At 44.9% G+C, this 19111-nt stretch overlaps 1 protein-coding gene across 1 annotated transcript in view; it reads right to left on the bottom strand.

Moving 5' to 3' along the window:
* Nucleotides 1-19111, bottom strand: part of LOC126485103 (breast cancer anti-estrogen resistance protein 3 homolog) — a 1126433-nt gene that overhangs the window by 270630 nt on the left and 836692 nt on the right. The gene's annotated exons all lie outside the window — the stretch shown is intronic.

Genomic DNA, 19111 nt, shown 5'->3' with positions numbered 1-19111 from the left:
GTCATTACGGTCGATAAGTGGGGGTGAGGTTACAAATGTCTCCCTTAAAATACGACCTATGTGTGATACAAGCAAATTTCTTTTAGCGAGGATCGACCCCTATGCCTCTGTTAACCTGTTTCTTACGTCCTCCGTGCTTCGTCCGTAACCGGGAATTTTGCTTGCAAGACAGAAGAATTCCTTTACTTCGTGATCTCCAATTTTTATATTAAATTTATCCCAGATCTCATTCCTGCTACTCCTTATAACAAAAGATTAATTACTTCTCTTTGTACAGCAACCAGTAAACCCCGATTCTCTATAGACAGGAACCTCCATGTATAAAACAGTTTCAAACGTCTGATTACTTTAAAAATGACTTAATGAATGAAATATTTGCCTTTAAGCATGTAAGACAGAAAAGTTTGGGAAGGATTTGAAACTATGCTGAAAGTTATTTGGAAGTCGACAAGTGCTCTCATTACGAAACACAGGGTGAATAGAAATTGGGTAAATAGCAGAAGTTAGTTTTTCATGCATTTCAATATTTATGACGTCACATCTCCTGAACTATTTGTCGTACAGTGATATACTATTGCAGGTACATTAACTGATATATCTCGATACTGTTTGTAAAGTGTGTTGCGAAAACACTTAGTAGTGAAGAAGTAATAAATTAAATCATCGTGCGGCGAAAATGTAGTAAGCGATAAACATTTTTTTCCATATGTGACTGTAGGCTTTCCCGGCGTAAACTATTGATGAAGAGGTCTCGGGTCTCCAGCCGGGTGATAGCGTTGATATCTCGCGACGTTTCGGGAAGTCTCGAGATATCAACGGTACCGCCCGGCTGGGGACCCGAGAAACCTTCATCAATTTTTGTTCCATTTCATTATTTTGTGGAGGCTGGCAGCGAGAAAATGTTTCGTAAAGACTTGCAATAATGTGTAAAGTCTGTTGGGCGCCACTAAGTGCTCTCATACTCAAATATTGGCTGAATTTAACAACTGGGTAATGTGCGCGCCGGCAGTTCCAATGTCTGAAGACAAATACACAGTTTCTAACTGCAACACTTGTCTTATTACGTTAACCTTTTAGGGTAAGGTTATATCTCCTAATGAGTAGTGTGACGTCCCCTCTCCCCTTTTGTTGTCGCTATTGATGTTGAGCCGCTACTGCTACAGCTCGGTCGGTGGAACGGAGACGCGACGCGCAGTGATGGTTGTCCCCGTCGGATAACGTGGAACACCACCTGAAAATCTCTAAAAGAAAATTGTTCCTCGAGTAGTGTATGAAAGTCCGTTTGCGAGTCCGCACGGTCTTCTCAGCGATGCGAACTGCTGGTTTTAATTGTCTGTTATGGTTTTATGATGATTTGCTATGCCCGGTTAGTTAGTTATTGCAGTATTGAGTGAATCATTCATCACCGGCATTGTTTCACACCATTGAAGCGAGGACAAATTCATTTGCGTTTCAGTATCGTAGTTGTTGTTACGTTGCTAGGCACAATTGTTCACTACGGCACGACGCACATCCAGAGAGAATCTATAATGCTATCTTGCTTTCGTGCGTCGTGATATTTCGGCAGAACACTCCTTTCAATGCTCAACGTTCATCAAGTCACTCTTTCAATTAAAATGTTCACAGTTAATTAATTTTGATCATCAACTATCACACACTTCAATTAATGATGGAGCCAACACGTGAGATTTACATTACTGACGAACAATTTTATTGTTCATCACACCACACGCACACCGATGGATCAGATCAATTACGACTCTTTTCAGTTCGGTGATCGTGACAATTATGACAACTTTTACAATTGGCTTATTTGTATTATCTTCGTGTGGTCGTATTAATGTTTCCTACTCCAGGCTAATCAGGCATTGCAGTCTTCGATACTATGTCCATTCTTCGTTGTAACTGTTCACTTTGATGAAGGTTGAGTCCAACAAAAATATCTCCAATAATTAAAGTTCATTAACTCGTCATACACTATCAGACTATCACTTCAGTTCAAGTTCTCAAGTCAGAATAACTGAGAACAAAGTCCGCGCATCTCTATCACACAATATTACTTTTCTTTTTTAATAGAAAACAATCTCGTAGCGTTCCGTTTGTAGTACTTTAACAAACGGTGCTCTCTCTCGACTTGATAGCAAGCAAGCTAGCAAGCGACTAACTTTTCCATTATCGAGCATTGTAGACGCATTGAATTTCCTTTTCGCCGCGTTTACAACTCTCTTTCACAATACATATTATCTCTGACCGACGTATTACTTTGGACTTAACTTTCGTCGTACTGATTTGCAATTATTACTAAGATGTTTGATAGCTAATTAAAAATAACCTGCCTTCCTTTGTAGCTTTTTATCATGACATACTCAGTAATTATTGAAATTGATGTTGATCAAAACTTTAGGGTGTTATATTATTGTCAAAGTTGTCGTACCAGGATAACACTGTTCCCTATTTTAAATTATCATGACATTCTTATTTGGGTTTTCGGGTTCCTTGGGGTGTTACAGTAGGTTGTGACAGTATTTTAAATTTTTTAATATTGAAAATTGAGTATTTGTTGCTCCTACTCTGCAACTGGTACCGAGTTCTAGGATAGCGTTTTAGTAATATGTCAAATGAAGTGATCTGGATCTGAGCACTACGGGACTTAACATCTGAGGTCATCAGTGCCCTAGAACTTAGAACTACTTAAACCTAACTAACCTGACATCACACACATCCATGCCCTCGGCAGGATTCGAACCTGCGACCGTAGCGGTCGCGCAGCTCCACACTGTAGCGCCTAGAACCGCTCGGCCACCCCGACCGGCAGTTATCTGGGGTAACGTAGATGTTCGCCACTCACAGGCTAGAGCACGTCTTACGAGAAGAGAAGCAGGAACATCATCAAGGAGGTAGTGTTTCCGAATGTATCCGAGCAAACAGCACATGGAGACGGTTATTTTTGTTTCAATTTATTGGCTTTCGGGACGTGCCCATACAGCAATCTCAACAGTGGAATGTCGACTATGATGATACGAACGTAAGGACAACACGACATCCGCTCCACGAGCGTTGAAAATGTCCAATCCGGCCGGGAATCGAACCCGGCCTCCTTCGGTTAGCATTCCACCGCGCTGACCACGCGGCAACGAAGGCAGACGCACGGAACCCGTTCTTACAGACGTGCGCGGGGAGCGGCGAAGCGCCTTGTTACAGAGTTGACGAAGGGGCTAGGGCCACGCCCACCTCGCTCGTCCCGGCGCTGTGTCCGTGCCACGGAGCTGCCTTCCTCGCAGTCGACCTTATGGGAAAGAGCGTCGCAGCTCCAGCCTCTTACCGCCGCCCTGTGACCGGAATTCCGCCGCCCACGACTCGGAGCGTGCCGGCGCTCTTATTGGCGGCGTTATTAGAAGGCGGCTGGGGACGGATGGCGCGCCGTCGTCATGGAAACGCCGCGCGTCTCTTCGATTATCAATAGCGCGTGTATCCCTCCCCTGCCCACGAGCTCTGGCTGCTTCTGCAGACGGCGCAGTGCTGTGTGCTGGGCGCTCCCCTCAATGCGCTCCCCAAGTCTTCCACGGGATAGCTTCGTAAATAACCTACGAACCAACTTCTCCGTAGCGCCCCTATTTGGCCTTGAATCACCTGGCGCCAACACACGATTAGTTACGTAATATTAACGATTTGCTGTCAACTTCGTTACCTGATTAGTTAAAAAGCAGCTCTCCAGATGTTTGCCCGACGACAAGAACAATAAAATGTGTGTGAAATCTCATGGGACTCAACTGCTAAGGTCATCAGTCCCTAAGCTTACACACTACTTAACCTAAATTATCTTAAGGACAAACACACACACCCACGCCCGAGGGAGGACTCGATCCTCCGCCGGGACCAGCCGCACAGTCCATGACTGCAGCGCCTGAGACCGCTCGGCTAATCCCGCGCGGCGACAAGAACAGAAGTGTAATTTTAAACGTATCTATTCAGACCCGTTTTCACGCCTCCAGACACCTTGTAAGCTCCATTTGCATACGTTTAGTTTTATTCGCCGCTAAAATATAAATTTCAAATGTAAGTTGATGATAGTCACTTTTCAAACTGCTGTTGAGGATGGGAAAAGGGCAAAAAGTGTGAAAAAGTCCCTTTATTGTTAAGGCTCGAAAAAATTTTTTCGTGCTAAGAACGTACGAGCGGCTACCCAGTTTCGAATTCCACGGGATGCAGTATCTAGCAGATTGACGCGTTTCAAAACGCAAGTATCAATCCCACAAAGCAAGCCGATTCAACTGTCAAAAATTCTCGCAAAAACTTCCGAGTGACTTAAATACCCTGAAGTAAGATCAGCTTTTCGATAGGCATATTGTTCTGAAAGAGTACTTGCTCGCCGAGAGAGCGGCCTGGATTCGGTTCGCGGCCGTGGTAAATTTTTTAAACGAAGTTGTACATTCCACTTCCATTTTCATGAACAACAAAATACATAAAGGTGAAAACATTAATTTCCGGTGTTTTTCTTTAATTGAAATGAGCTTCCGTAAAGCTCTCTTATAAAAGACACGAAGTTAAGGACTTATATTTGCAGAGAAAACTGGATTTTTCTGTGATACGTAATTACAAAGAAGAAGACATACACTGTTTATAAAAACGACAGACATGTGATAATTATCATATACTTAATGAACTTTATATTTAAACTGGACTGAACGGAAAAAAGAAAAAAAATAGAAGATCAAAACGAGACTCGAACCAGCGATTACCAGTCTCGAGAGCTACCGATTTTTGCATTTTATGTACTCAATGCTTTCAGCATTGGCAGTCATCTACTCGGAACACAGACCGGGAATGAAAATGGTGAAAGAGACGCGAGTCGCAAGTTAGAATCTTATGCCAAAAGTTGAGGAATTGGTGACGAAAAAGCAAGGTCATCCTTCCCATTGATTTCGTTGCAAGAATACTATGTACTAGAATTAAAAGTTGACTAAAATATGTTAAGTCAACAGCTAATCATCATCATCATCATTTACTTCGTTAACGGGCCCTTGAGGCCTACAGCAGAAGAACAATAGGAAAAAAAACATTACAAACACAGAAACCCCAATAAAAGGAATGTCTGTCAATCACAAGAGAGGAGGTATTTGCTGCAGTTGGTTCTCCAACTTCTTCGGTCTCTAGCATCATCCTGCAAGGGCGCTGGTTCCACTTCTTGAAGGATCGTCATCACTCGATCCTCCCATCGAGTTCTTGGGCGTCCTCTCGGGTGTTTTTCCGTGGGTTGAGAGTGGAGGACTCTCTTACGAAGGGATCCGTTCGCTCGTAAGATGTGGCCAAACCATTGTAGTCGCCTTTGTCCCAATATGCGTCCAATGTGTGGCTTTCCAAACCTCTGGTATAGGCCTTCTTTCTTTGTTCTTTCCCATTTACCTTCCATGTTCTTGTAGACGGGTCCACAGATCTTCCGAAGTACCTTTCTTTCAAACGCACATATTGAATCGTCTGTCGTTGCAGACGTCGCCCAAGTTTCACAGCCGTATAAAAGTTTTGGCCTCACCAGTGTCGTGTACAGGTGGACTTTGTTCTTCTGAGATATCAGACGAGATTTAAAAAGATCATTCCGACTAAAGAACACGCGATTAGCACTTGTTATGCGTTGACGTTCTTCTTTCGTCACTATGTCATCAGCTAATACAAAAGTAACTACTCTTATCGATTTTTTTCGAAACTGAAGTTTATTTACCCCACACTCCTGAGTTGGATCTCGCGTGCGAGAAAGTTTTGCAGTGTGTAGATACATCCTTTAGGAACAATATTTTCATTTCTCCAGATAATTTCCATCCCTCTCAACTGCCTTACGCCATCTTGGAACCAGCGCCTGTATACCCGCACGGTAAAGATCTGGACCAACCTGTTGGAGCCACTGTTTGGCAGCGTGCACAAGGGAGTCATCTTCAAACCTTGTTCCACGAAGAGAGTCTTTCAGATTCCCAAAGAGTCAGTCACATGGAGCCAGGTCAGGACTGAAAGACGGGTGTTTCAGTGTTGTCCATCCGAGTTTTGTGATCGCTTCCATAGTTTTTTGACTGACATGTGGCCGTGCATTGTCGTGCGACAGCAAAACATCCTGCTTTTGCCGATGTGGTCGAACACGACTCAGTCGAGCTTGAAGTTTCTTCAGCGTCGTCACATATGCATCAGAATTTATGGTGGTTGCACTTGGCATGATGTCCACAAGCATGAGTCCTTCGGAATCGAAAATCGCCGTAGCCATAAATTTTTCCAGCAGAAGGTGTGGTTTTGAATTTTTTTCTTGGGTGAATTTGCATTATGCCACTCCGTGATTGCCTCTTCGTCTCTGGTGAAACATGATGGAGCCATGTTTCATCATCTGTCACAATTCTTCCAAGAAACTCATCTCCACCATTCTCGTATTGTTCCGAAAGTTCGCTGCATACCGTTTTTCTTGTTTCTTTGTAAGCTACTCTCAACATCCTGGGAACCCACCTGGCACAAACCTTTTTCTAACGCCAACACTTTGAGTATTCTGTTAACACTTCCTTCCCCTATCCCAATGTAGCGCGACACTTCGTTTACTGTGATGTGTCTGTCAGCAGTCACCAATCCGTTAACTCTCTGCACATTGTCTGGAATGTGTGCAGTACGAGGCCTGCCGCTGCGAGGACAATCCTCAATATTGCCGTGCCCTCTTTCATCACGTAACATGCTTGCCCAACGACTAGAAGTACTGCGATCGACAGCAGCATCTCCATACACCTTTGTCAACCTCTTGTGGATGTTTCCCACTGTCTCGTTTTCACAGCACAGGAATTCTATGACAGCACGTTGCTGTCGAAAGTCAAGTGTAGCAGCCATCTTGAAGACATGGTGTGTAGTGATGGGGAGCTCGTGAATGAGTCGTTCAAATGAACGCTTCACTCCAGTGAAGTGTGAGCTAACCACTCAATTTCAATGAACTGGCACTTCAAACTCTTCACAGATAGCACACTCCACACTTTTGTCTAGTTCACTCACTCTCTTCCACTCTCCCTTTTCCACTACATCGGCGCTGCGTCACTCATTCTCCCTTCAATTCATTCCTCCCTCTACTGCCTGTCGACGAATCGCGCGGTGAAATACACTTAGAGCAACAGTTGCACTTTGCTTTCCCATCACCTAAACCGGCGAAGAAACCCCAAATTTCACTACTTTTAGGCGATTGTGAGTTGGTAGCCATTGCATAAGCGTGAACAGAAACAAAAACTGCTTTCCGAATAAAATAATGAGGGATTTTACCTGAAATCGTACCAATGACTGCAGGTGACAGTTTACGTTTTGAATTTAAAGGGTTATTATTCTCAACAAAAATAAAATATACAAGAAAACTTCTGAATAATTACGAAACGTAGGTATATAGACTTTGTGACAGTGGTAAACATACTCATTCCATTTTGGATTAATTTTAAAAGGAACATAAAATTGGACTGCATTTCGTTGGTTGCTCTACTTTTCAGTACATGAATAAAACAAATAAGGTTTCACTTGGCAGATAAAGACTTTTTTTGGCGCTTCATGAGAAAATGTCGAGCAAGATTAAACGTAATACCTTCTTTATATGTGACATGCTTCTCTATTTATCTTTCCTTTGTCCCCTTCGACCATGCTCTATTTAAGTTAACTCACGTCAGACGCTGTAAGACGCAAAACGTTGCGTGCACGTTACTGCATAGTTCGGCCATCTGTTGGTAAAATTATGAAGTATTACGAAGCTTTATTGTACGAGCGAGGCGAAGCGAGCGTAGCCGCGGCTGAGCGGCGAACTGGGCAACTTCGCCAGGCTTCCGTACTTCACGAATGAACTACTTCATTTGAACGCTTCACGGTAAAGAGTGAAATGAATGAAGTAGTTCACGGGAATGAACGAGTTCGACCCATCTCTAATGGTGTGACCGCGCCACTCACGGGAACAGGTTGAACTAAGTTTGAAAACAAGCGGGAAGGATGTATCTACACACGGTAAAACTTCCACACATGCAGAATAAGCGTGCATTTCTTTCGGAGTGACCCTCGTATTATCTTTTCAAATCGGATTTACCTTTTTGAAACACTCCGACTGTATGCAACTGTTGTTTTTCATGTTTCAGCAGCAGGTCAGTCATGGAGAAATGAAGCACACTAAACGAACACAGTAGGGCGAGTACTTTTCCAACGCAATCGCCTTCTCGGCACGGCACACGCTCGTCTGCGTATTGCTCGACTTACTGGGTCTTCCACTTCCGGACATGAAAATGCACGCAGTCTCTTTTCTGAGTTGCCCTGAGCTGCGGAATGAGGAAACCGGTATTGGAGCGGCAGCTGCTGTAATTACCGTAGGTGTTTCGAAATGCAGGGTGCCGTGCTGCGCCGTTAACGCGAGTAATTACCAAGTCTGCTCTCCGGGCGCGCGCTTCAACTTGCGAGCAAATTAGTTTCTGTTTAACGTGGCCCTGCGCTGCGCACTCCGGCGTTTTCGACACCTGTGGCGACCGGAAGACTTCCGAACAGGGTCACGGGGCAGGCGCCCACGTCACACAGCGGCTACCGCTGACGTCAGCCCGGTTACAAACTTACGGAACGCGCTGTTCTCACACAATACCCTTAAGGCAGCCGATTAACCTAACGCAGTCAGGCCAAGAATTTTCGAGACTGGATTAATCCACACAAATAAAAATATCAAGGTTAGTACTTTCAAAAACGTGTATCTCCGAAAGTTCTTGACCGACTGCTTTGAAATTTTGACACAGCGTTGCATTCTAACACAGGCGTGTTTCTAGGTACCTGTTTCTTCAATATGTAACTTTTTGAGATTTCTTGTAACAACGCTTCCGTGTTACTAAAACTTATAAAAAAATTTATATTACCTATATTAAAAATAGGTATATAAAAACACAAGCGTATTCCAAAGCAACAGTGTATCAAAATTTCAAAGCATTCGGCCAAAACTTCCGGAGATTTTCAATTAGGAACATTTACTGTTCCTACGCATGTCAAACGATCGTGGGGAAGGCAGTGGAGAGGAAAGAAAAAGGACTCGGGGGAGAGAAAGTAGTCAAAGAGAAGGTAGGCGGGGAAAAAACAGGATGGAAGTGGGGGAGGAGGGACCCTGGAAAGGACAGAGGGATGGAGGGGGAGGTGAGGATAGGAGGGATAAGTGGAGGGAGAGAGGGCACCATCCGGGAGGGGGAGTTGACGGAAGTCACCTTGGGAAAGGAGGTGAAGGTGTACAGGTGGAGGGAAGGGGGGACACAACAGTGGAGGCGCAGCAGAAGGCGGGGTTTGGAGAGGACAGGAGCAAGCAGGGGATAGAGGGCATCAAGTCGGCGGGAGGTGCAGAGGACTCGGATATGTTCGAGGAGCAGGTGGGGGAAAGGAGGCAGGTAGTAGAGGATCCGCATGGGGAATGGGAGGCATATACGGAAGGCGAGGCGGACTGCATGGCGCTCGAGGATCTGGAGGGCCTTGTAGAATTTGGGAGGGGATATCCATGGGGGACTGGCATAACAGAGGAACGATCCTGGCGGGCGTCTGTGCTACTTGGATACCCAAAACCTCATCTACGGGTGTGAGAATGTTCACGTCACCACTGATATTAGCAGTACATTCAAATTGTGTGGCAATACATCAAGAAGACCATCCCGCCACTCGGAAGGGCATAATTTAGACCACCTTCAAACTAGCTCCGCTGGCTCTATCTCCGTGGCATGGTTGCCTGCTTGCTTCATACGTTTGCACCACACTGAGACTTCCAGCTGCCAGCAATTCCTATTAAAGAGTAGACACAGATGGCGTTCTGGCAGCTATGCCACTGTCTGTTGGGTGACAGCTTTGAAACCATTATCAGTACATCTACGATCCCCCCAGGTGACTTATGCCGTCGTCGGGTCAAAATCGATATCGCTCTCCTGGTATATTAATTTTTTTTCGGCAGTGTATAATACGTTTAAATTATTGTCCTCCAGGCTTAAATGTCTTCTTGGAGCAGGTCAGGACAGGGCAGAATGGGATGGTACGCAGTTCTACTCTGTCATTTTTTAATTCAAGTAGATTTCAAACTATGCATTTCTTTCTTTTTGCTTGCTTCTCCAGATGGAATGAACTTTCTAGACTGAAAGCAATGGGATATTAAATCAATGTTAATGCATTTTCAGCCGTTTTGTCTTCTGAAATGGGATGTTTACAAGTATATCAGGATTTTAACGTACCAAAATCAAGAATGTAATGATACGGAAGGCTACGAATAATCTTGACCATATGATTGACAAATTAGATGGCAAATTTAAAAGTGTGTTCACTGCAGAACAAGAAGACAAACAGGCAGTATTTCTGAAGTCAGTGAAGATCATACTCTAATCCAAGGACGATACAGCTCACTGTCAGATCATTAGCGCACCAACTAGCAGAAAGAAATACATTACCACACAGCTTTGACACAAAAACGTGTCTAGTTGGGCAGGACTGTACTATACGATTCATTGCTAGTCATTCTACTTTGTCTACCTGCAAGCCTTAAAATACATCTGGAGCGCGAATGGTGTAACAGTGAAACTGAGCTGGTATTAAGCATTAAAAGTCCTAGTATCTTACATATTTTTATATTATTATCTTGTACCCCCGTGGACTAGTTCTGCAATTCTGGCAAAATCAGTTTACCGTAATTTTCCTGGTCTGCATGTCCGCAAGATATGGCTCTGAGCGCTATGGGACTTAACTTCTGAAGTCATCAGTTCCTTAGAACTTCGAACTACTTAAACCTAACTAACCTAAGGACATCACACACAGCCGGCCGGAGTGGTCGAGCAGTTCTAGGCTTTACAGTCTGGAACCGCGCGACCGCTGTGATCGCAGGTTTGAATCTTGCCTCGGGCATGGATGTGTGTGATGTCCTTAGGTTAGTTAGGTTTAAGTAGTTCTAAGCTCTAGGGGGCTGATGACCTCAGCAGTTAAATCTCATAGTGCTCAGAGCCATTTGAACCATTTGAACATCACACACATCCATGCCCGAGGCAGGATTCGAACCTGCGGCCGTAGCGGTCGCGCGGTTGAAGACTGTAGCGCCTAGAACCGCTCGGCCACCCCGGCCCGCTCCGCAAGATAAACAGAAAAATACGGTGTACTGCATTTCATTCATGTCACTGCTGTATAGCCCACAAACTCTGACTGCGATTGCCGTCGAGCAATTTTTGTGCTTTCAACTGTACATCATCAATTACAGACCCCATTTTGGAACACTGATGCAGGTACGCTATCTGTCGGAAGAAACAGAAATTTTGCGCTCGTAGTCAGGAAACTTCAAAGAATACATACCTAGCGTTATGCATTCGCAACAGGTTGCCGGGTGAGGAAAAAATAGGGGGCATTACTTTCGGGCCGACTTCCATCCACTGTATCATTTACAAACAAACTGTAGCTGCTTTAAAATATTTAAGAAGAAAGGCTGTGTGCTTGCCGTGCCAATCCTCCAACCACGAAAAAATGTGAGACCATCCGGATCTGAACCCAGGTCGTCCACACGGTAGTAACGCACACCGAGCGCTAAGATACGGTTCAAATGGCTCTGAGTACTATGGGACTTAACATCTGTGGTCATCAGTCCCCTAGAACTTAGAACTACATCTGTGGTCATCAGTCCCCTAGAACTTAGAACTACTTAAACCTAACTAACCTAAGTACAACACACACATCCATGCCCGAGGCAGGATTCGAACCTGCGACCGTAGCAGTCGTGCGGTTCCGGACTGAGCGCCTAGAACCGCTCGGCCACCGCGCCGGCGCTAAGATACGGAAGTGGACTGTAACGGAGAGAATGGACGGAAGGGGAGATGCTGCCACGAAAGGTCAAGTTCACCGCATTGTGCGCCGCGACCTAGGCCGTGTTGCGACTGGAAGTATCGGGAACGCAGGTTAATTACGACAGCGGGCGTGGAGTGTAGGCGGGCCGCGACAACTCGGTAACGAGCTCATTAGCTCTGAAGGCAACCGGCGCACTCCCCACGCGACGGTACAGCGCGACTGCGGCAGCGGCCGACGTGCCGACTGCCTGTCGACCTGTAACGAGAGCCCGGGTACCGCACGCACCCACTCAGCCTCTGCACCACCCGACCAGTCCTGGCCGCTCCCACCATGGAGCCCCGCATTCACTCTCTCAGCCGGCTGCTAGTGCTTTACAACATGAACGAAAATGTCTACTCATGTATGCTGCTAAATGGCCAAAATGCTCATCCAGTTCTACTTCCAGCATGCCTATCTGACGGCTCAGGATCAACAGATTTCATTTTCGGTATTTTATGTAATAATTATAATATTTCATTTAACGCCAGCCTTGTCCCCACGGCTTCGCCATTGTATGCGTCCGACACAGTATTGCCCACACCTCCTGCCTCCTCCTGCTTCCATCTCTTCTTCCGTCACGATGTCCTCCCACTGCTGTCTATCTCCTCCTTCCACTCTCTTTATCTCCTTCTCGTCCCCCTCTCACTGTCTATCTCCTCCTCCTCTCTCTCACCATCTCCTCCTCCCCTCTCTCTCACCATCTTCTCCTCCCCTCTCTCTCACCATCTCCTCATCCCTCTCTCTCTGCCCTTCTCACCCCTCTCTCTGTTCATCTCTTCCACCTACTCTCCATGGTGACCACCCTCTCCTCCTCAACACACTCTGTCTCTCTACTCCTCCTCGTCTTCATTTTTCTGTCCCTACCCCCCGACGTTATTCAATCTGCATATTGAGCAAGCAGTAAAGGAAACAAAAGAAAAATTCGGAGTAGGAATTAAAATCCATGGAGAAAAATAAAAACCTCGAGGTTCGCCGATAACATTGTAATTCTGTCAGAGACAGCAAAGAACCTGGAACAGCAGCTGAACGGAATGGACAGTGTCTTGAAAGGAGGATATAAGATGAACATCAACAAAAGCAAACCAAGGATAATGGAATGTAGTTGAATTAAATCGGGTGATGCTGCGGGAATTAGATTAGGAGATGAGACAAAGTAGTAAAGGAGTTTTGCTATTTGGAGAGCAAAATAACTGATAATGGTCCAAGTAGAGGGGATATAGAATGCAGACTGGCAATGCCAAGGAAAGCGTTTCTAAAGAAGAGAAATTTGTTAACATCGAGTATAGATTTAAGTGTCAGGAAGTCATTTCTGAAAGTATTTGTATGGAGCATAGCCATGTATGGAAGTGAAATGTGGACGATAAATAGTTTAGACAAGAAGAGAATAGAATTTCTAGAAATACGGTGCTACAGAAGAATGCTGAAGATAAGATGGGTAGATCACATAACTAATGAGGTGGTACTGAATAGAATTGTAGAGAAGAGAAATTTGTGGCACAACTTGACTAGACGAAGGGATCGCTTGGTAGGGCATATTCTGAGGCATCAAGGGATCACCAATTTAGTATTGGAGGGCAGCGTGGAGGGTGAAAATCGTATATAGATGAATACACCAAACAGATTCAGAAGGATGTAGGTTGCAGTAGGTACTGGGCGATGAAGAACCTTGCACAGGATAGAGTAGCATGGAGAGCTGCATCAAACCAGTCTCTGGACTGAAGATCACAACAACAATGCTCCTTCTCCCTTCATTCTATCCATCCCCTGCTATCTGCCTCTCCACATACCCATCCCTCCATCCAGACTTATACTACTCCAACCCAACATGCCAAACATGCTTGGAAGTCTATACATCAGGGCTGGAAAAATATTTGTTGCCAATGACGTGATGGCTGCCATGAAAAGCAAGTCGGTAAAGCAGGCCGATACTACTCCAACACCGCATTCCTGTCATGCAGAGCAGCCTACAAGTTGGGCCTGGAAAACCATGTCGATCAGGCAGCTGATACGCTTCCTGTCCTGCAGAGCACCCTATACACCAGAGGCTGTAAAAAACACGTTTTTTTGCTCTATCTCCATTTCTATTGGAGGTGAGATGTTATAAACCCCAGTGCTGATACTTGCGACGCCTGCTGTTTCTGTGAAAAATTTCGTTAAAACTGATCCAGGGATTTGCAAGGAGACCGACCTTTTACACATCGCTTCACTTGCACACACATATGGCACACACATTGCTTACACCTCGTCCTCAGCCCACCATCCCTCCCCCCCCCCTCCGTCCATCTTTTTCTCTCCTCTCTCTGTCTGTACATCTCCTCCCCTTCTCTATCCAGTCCGTCCAAATACTGATCCCCCACTCTCCCTGTCCATCTCATCCTTCCCCTCTAACTATTCAACCCCTACTTCTCACTCTCTCTGCTTGGCCATGCCCATTCTGCATGTACACCACCTGGAATGCATTTCCAAACTACACTTAAAACACACCCATGGGACAGGGCATCTTGGATGTCAGTGGTCACCAACCCTCATCATCCCCACCCTAATTAATGTTTCTTACCTTCACATTACTTCTTCACAGACAATAAGTACTATGTGTATCAAAGTTGGATGAAATCGATGAAGTGGTTTAGGCGGTGTGGAACATTCAAATAAATCCACCGATACATACTTGCATTCACTTCATAGATATTGACGAATGTTTGGGTCAGTTTCTAGAATTAAAATTTTCCTTATGATGGATGCCCATTCTCTAATATCCTGTCGAGAATAGACACTGACCAATGTAATGTGTACGAAGCATCATACCCAGAGCGCACGGTGTGGAACTGCAGTGAATAGTCATGAAGAGTAATGTTTGCAGGATACAGTACTAGTCGAAAATCCCAAAACAGAAAATTTTTCGACTCTAATGCGTTCTATGCGAAGCCGAGAGGGTATATCTAACATTCAGATACCGCAACCGCTTCCCACTGTGGAACGGCTACAGTCATTACCAGAATGAGAACCACTGTAGGCTGTTCTCGTAAAAGTTCTCAGCTTTCAGATGCCTATTCCACTCCTTTTGGTTCTCGAGGCTAGAGTTCTCGATTTTTCAAAGTTCATGGTTCGGTGCAGCACCAAGCCATCACAGTCGACAGTGTAAGTAAACGGTGCATCACAGAAACGCCCAGACCTGTTGTACGAGGGCAGTTCAATAAGTAATGCAACACATTTTTTTTTTCTGAAACAGGGGTTGTTTTATTCAGCATTGAAATACACCAGGTTATTCCCCAATCTTTTAGCTAAACAACACTATTTTTCAACATAATCTCCATTCAATGCTACGGCCTTACGCCACCTTGAAATGAGGGCCTGTATGCCTGCACGGTACCATTCCACTGGTCGATGTCGGAGCCAACGTCGTACTGCATCAATACCTTCTTTTATGCCGAGCGAGGTGGCGCAGTGGTTAGCACACTGGACTCGCATTCGGGAGGACGACGGTTCAATCCCGTCTCCGGCCATCCTGATTTAGGTTTTCCGTGATTTCCTAAATCGCTTCAGGCAAATGCCGATTTCCTTCCCCATCCTTCCCTAACCCGAGCTTGCGCTCCGTCTCTAATGACCTCGTTGTCGCCGGGACGTTAAACACTAAATCTCCTCCTCCTCCTCTAATAACTTCTTCATCATCCGCGTAGTGCCTCCCACGGATTGCGTCCTTCATTGGGCCAAACATATGGAAATCCGACGGTGCGAGATCGGGGCTGTAGGGTGCATGAGGAAGAACAGTCCACTGAAGTTTTGTGAGCTCCTCTCGGGTGCGAAGACTTGTGTGAGGTCTTGCGTTGTCATGAAGAAGGAGAAGTTCGTTCAGATTTTTGTGCCTACGAACACGCTGAAGTCGTTTCTTCAATTTCTGAAGAGTAGCACAATACACTTCAGAGTTGATCGTTTGACCATGGGGGAAGGACATCGAACAGAATAACCCCTTCAGCGTCCCAGAAGACTGTAACCATGACTTTACCGGCTGAGGGTATGGCTTTAAACTTTTTCTTGGTAGGGGAGTGGGTGTGGCGCCACTCCATTGATTGCCGTTTTGTTTCAGGTTCGAAGTGATGAACCCATGTTTGATCGCCTGTAACAATCTTTGACAAGAAATTGTCACCCTCAGCCACATGACGAGCAAGCAATTCCGCACAGATGGTTCTCCTTTGCTCTTTATGGTGTTCGGTTAGACAACGAGGGACCCAGCGGGAACAAACCTTTGAATATCCCAACTGGTGAACAATTGTGACAGCACTACCAACAGAGATGTCAAGTTGAGCACTGAGTTGTTTGATGGTGATCCGTCGATCATCTCGAACGAGTGTGTTCGCACGCTCCGCCATTGCAGGAGTCACAGCTGTGCACGGCCGGCCCGCACGCGGGAGATCAGACAGTCTTGCTTGACCTTGCGGCGATGATGACACACGCTTTGCCCAACGACTCACCGTGCTTTTGTCCACTGCCAGATCACCGTAGACATTCTGCAAACGCCTATGAATATCTGAGATTCCCTGGTTTTCCGCCAAAAGAAACTCGATCACTGCCTGTTGTTTGCAACGCACATCCGTTACAGACGCCATTTTAACAGCTCCGTACAGCGCTGCCACCTGTCGGAAGTCAATGAAACTATACGAGACGAAGCGGGAATGTTTGAAAATATTCCACAAGAAATTTCCGGTTTTTTCAACCAAAGTTGGCCGAGAAAAAAAATGTGTTGCATTACTTATTGAACTGCCCTCGTAATATTCGCTGCCATTACGGCAACGAAACTTGTGCCGACTGACAGCGAAAGCTGTAACGAGTTTTAAATGCGCAGGCCTACATGAACAGTGGTTTCCAGCAGGTCAAGCAAATAATGAAAAATTCCCTGACGTTTTGTCCAGTTCCAATGAAACTGCATTCAAGTATCAAGCCGAGGAACTCGGAGGTCGCATACATGTTCAGTTAGACGTAACCCACTGGACAATATTTAGGTTACTCGTAGTATACTGCTAAACTGCGGGTGGTCTGGTAAATGCGCTGTCACTGCGCTGCCAAATGTCAAATGGAGTTACCTACGGCACCAATAGAGAGAAAATGGCCTGAAAGCAAGCTTCCCTGTTGATTACTCTCTTAACATCAGTCGTGCCTGAACCTGCGCCATCTGCCTCCCATACGGCTAGTATTATTTTAATTACAGCGTAAAATTTATAATGTGACAAACTGCTTGTTGGCTTTTGTTTCGGGTTCTTCGGCCGACTTTTCTTCAATGATTTTTCTGACGTTTCGCCAGCATGAGTGGCTGTCATTCTCAAAGCTGGTGGTGGAGCAATGGCGGGTGAAGCTTTGACAATGCCAGCCACTCGTGCTGGCGAAACACCAGAAAAATCACCAAAGAAGCATCGGCCGAATAACCCGAGACAAAAGCCAAAAGTAGTTTGTCAACAAGTGGCCACAAAAACTTTAACAATTTTGTTATTTATGGTATACTTCCAGACGTCGAAGATTCATTGGGTTAGTGGAGTACTTTTTTGTTCATGACTTAACGTTTTATACAAGTTCAGATGTAATATATGTTTTAATTTTATATATATATATATATATATATATATATATATATATATATATATATATATATATACAAATTCTAAACTGAAGCATATGTATAAACGAATAAAATGTAATCTATAAATACGCGTTTTGTTATTTTTCGTGTTAATTTTATGAAATTAACTGTAAATATCAAGTGCTATGGCCTAGTGGATTGAAATTTTATCTGTGTAATTTTATCGAGGAGAAAGAGACAGTTGACGACACGAACTGGATGTGGAAAGACGGACAGAGTGTTAATGGAAGACTGTTAGTAGAGAAATTAGTTAGGGAAGTTGTTTCTTGATGGTAATGGTCGCATGGTAGTGTGTGGCGAGGAAAGTCGAAATACTGAGAATGTGGGCAGTAATTTTTGGAAATTCAGCGACAAGTAGAATAAAGATGTTGCCAGAGGGTAATGATGGTGTCATTCTTACAATTAGTCGCTGAATTTTACGAGGAAACATCGAGATTTTAAGTTGCAGTGGGGAAGAGGATCTTTACCGAGAGTAGAAGGTTTTTCAAGAGAGTTAACGCAGAAGATCGTTAAGTTCAAGAACTTCAGACATCGGAAGAATAAGAATTGTGTAAGTTCTCATCAGAAAAAGGTTGGAGTGTATAGGACAATAGCAGTGGCCGTGTGTGGAGAATATAACAGCTATTTGTTTCGATGAAAGACTTGAGCCGATGAACTACAGCGACAGCAGATAATGCAAAAGAAAGTGATTGTTGAGCGATTTGTTTTGCCACGGAAACAGACTTGGAATGATGTATCGATTGTCAAGTTATTTATCATAAGGGCCTAGTACTGAAAAACTGAGAACCGCAGTATTCAATAAAATGCCGCTACGCCATGTAAATAAACTATTGCGTGAACATCCACTGTTAAAATTAGAAATCCGTGTGCGCCTATAAAATCAGAAGTGGTTGTATGCTATTGTTGTGGACTGGCAAGACAGCCAATCCACAGTGACGGGTAGCCGAAAGGCACGCGTTTAAGCTCACGCAGGCTGGCGTGAGGTCTGGAACAGTTAAAGGAATTGAGTCTAGCAAAAATAGTACGTATCTGTTGGAATACTTAACTTTAATCCATAATTGGTGAACATCGGTCACACGGTACATGCATCACAAAATAAATAGCAGTTGATAATGGCGCCTAGCTAGGTCGTAGCAAATGACGTAGCTGAAGGCTATGCTAACTATTGTCTCGGCAAATGAGAGCGTAATTTGTCAGTGAACCATCGCTAGCAAAGTCGGCTGTACAACTGGGGCGAGTGCTAGGACGTCTCTCTAGACCTGCCATGTGGCGGCGCTCGGTCTGCAATCACTGACAGTGGCGACACGCGGGTCCGACGTATACTAACGGACCGCGGCCGATTTAAAGGCTACCACCTAGCAAGTGTGGTGTCTGGCGGTGACACCACAGCTATTACGTCATCAAATTGTTTTGAGGCAAATATTTTGAGCAGCCATGTGGATTGACAAAGCATCACCACGTTGCTAGCTTCCTCTCGTCCAGCAAACATCCTTCCATATCACAGTTTTCCCGACCATCTGCCGCAGCAGTTACACCTAAGATTAGAGGAATGACCTACATCTTTAGGCAACCATCTTCATAACAACGAACAACTGAGAGTGAACATGTGAACTTAATAACATGTCACTTACGTTATTTCGG

Source organism: Schistocerca serialis, chromosome 6, assembly GCF_023864345.2.
Source record: "Schistocerca serialis cubense isolate TAMUIC-IGC-003099 chromosome 6, iqSchSeri2.2, whole genome shotgun sequence".
In the NCBI taxonomy this organism is placed as follows: domain Eukaryota; kingdom Metazoa; phylum Arthropoda; class Insecta; order Orthoptera; family Acrididae; genus Schistocerca; species Schistocerca serialis.
Note: the sequence above shows the minus strand (reverse complement) of the source record. Positions and strands in the feature narration are given on the sequence as shown.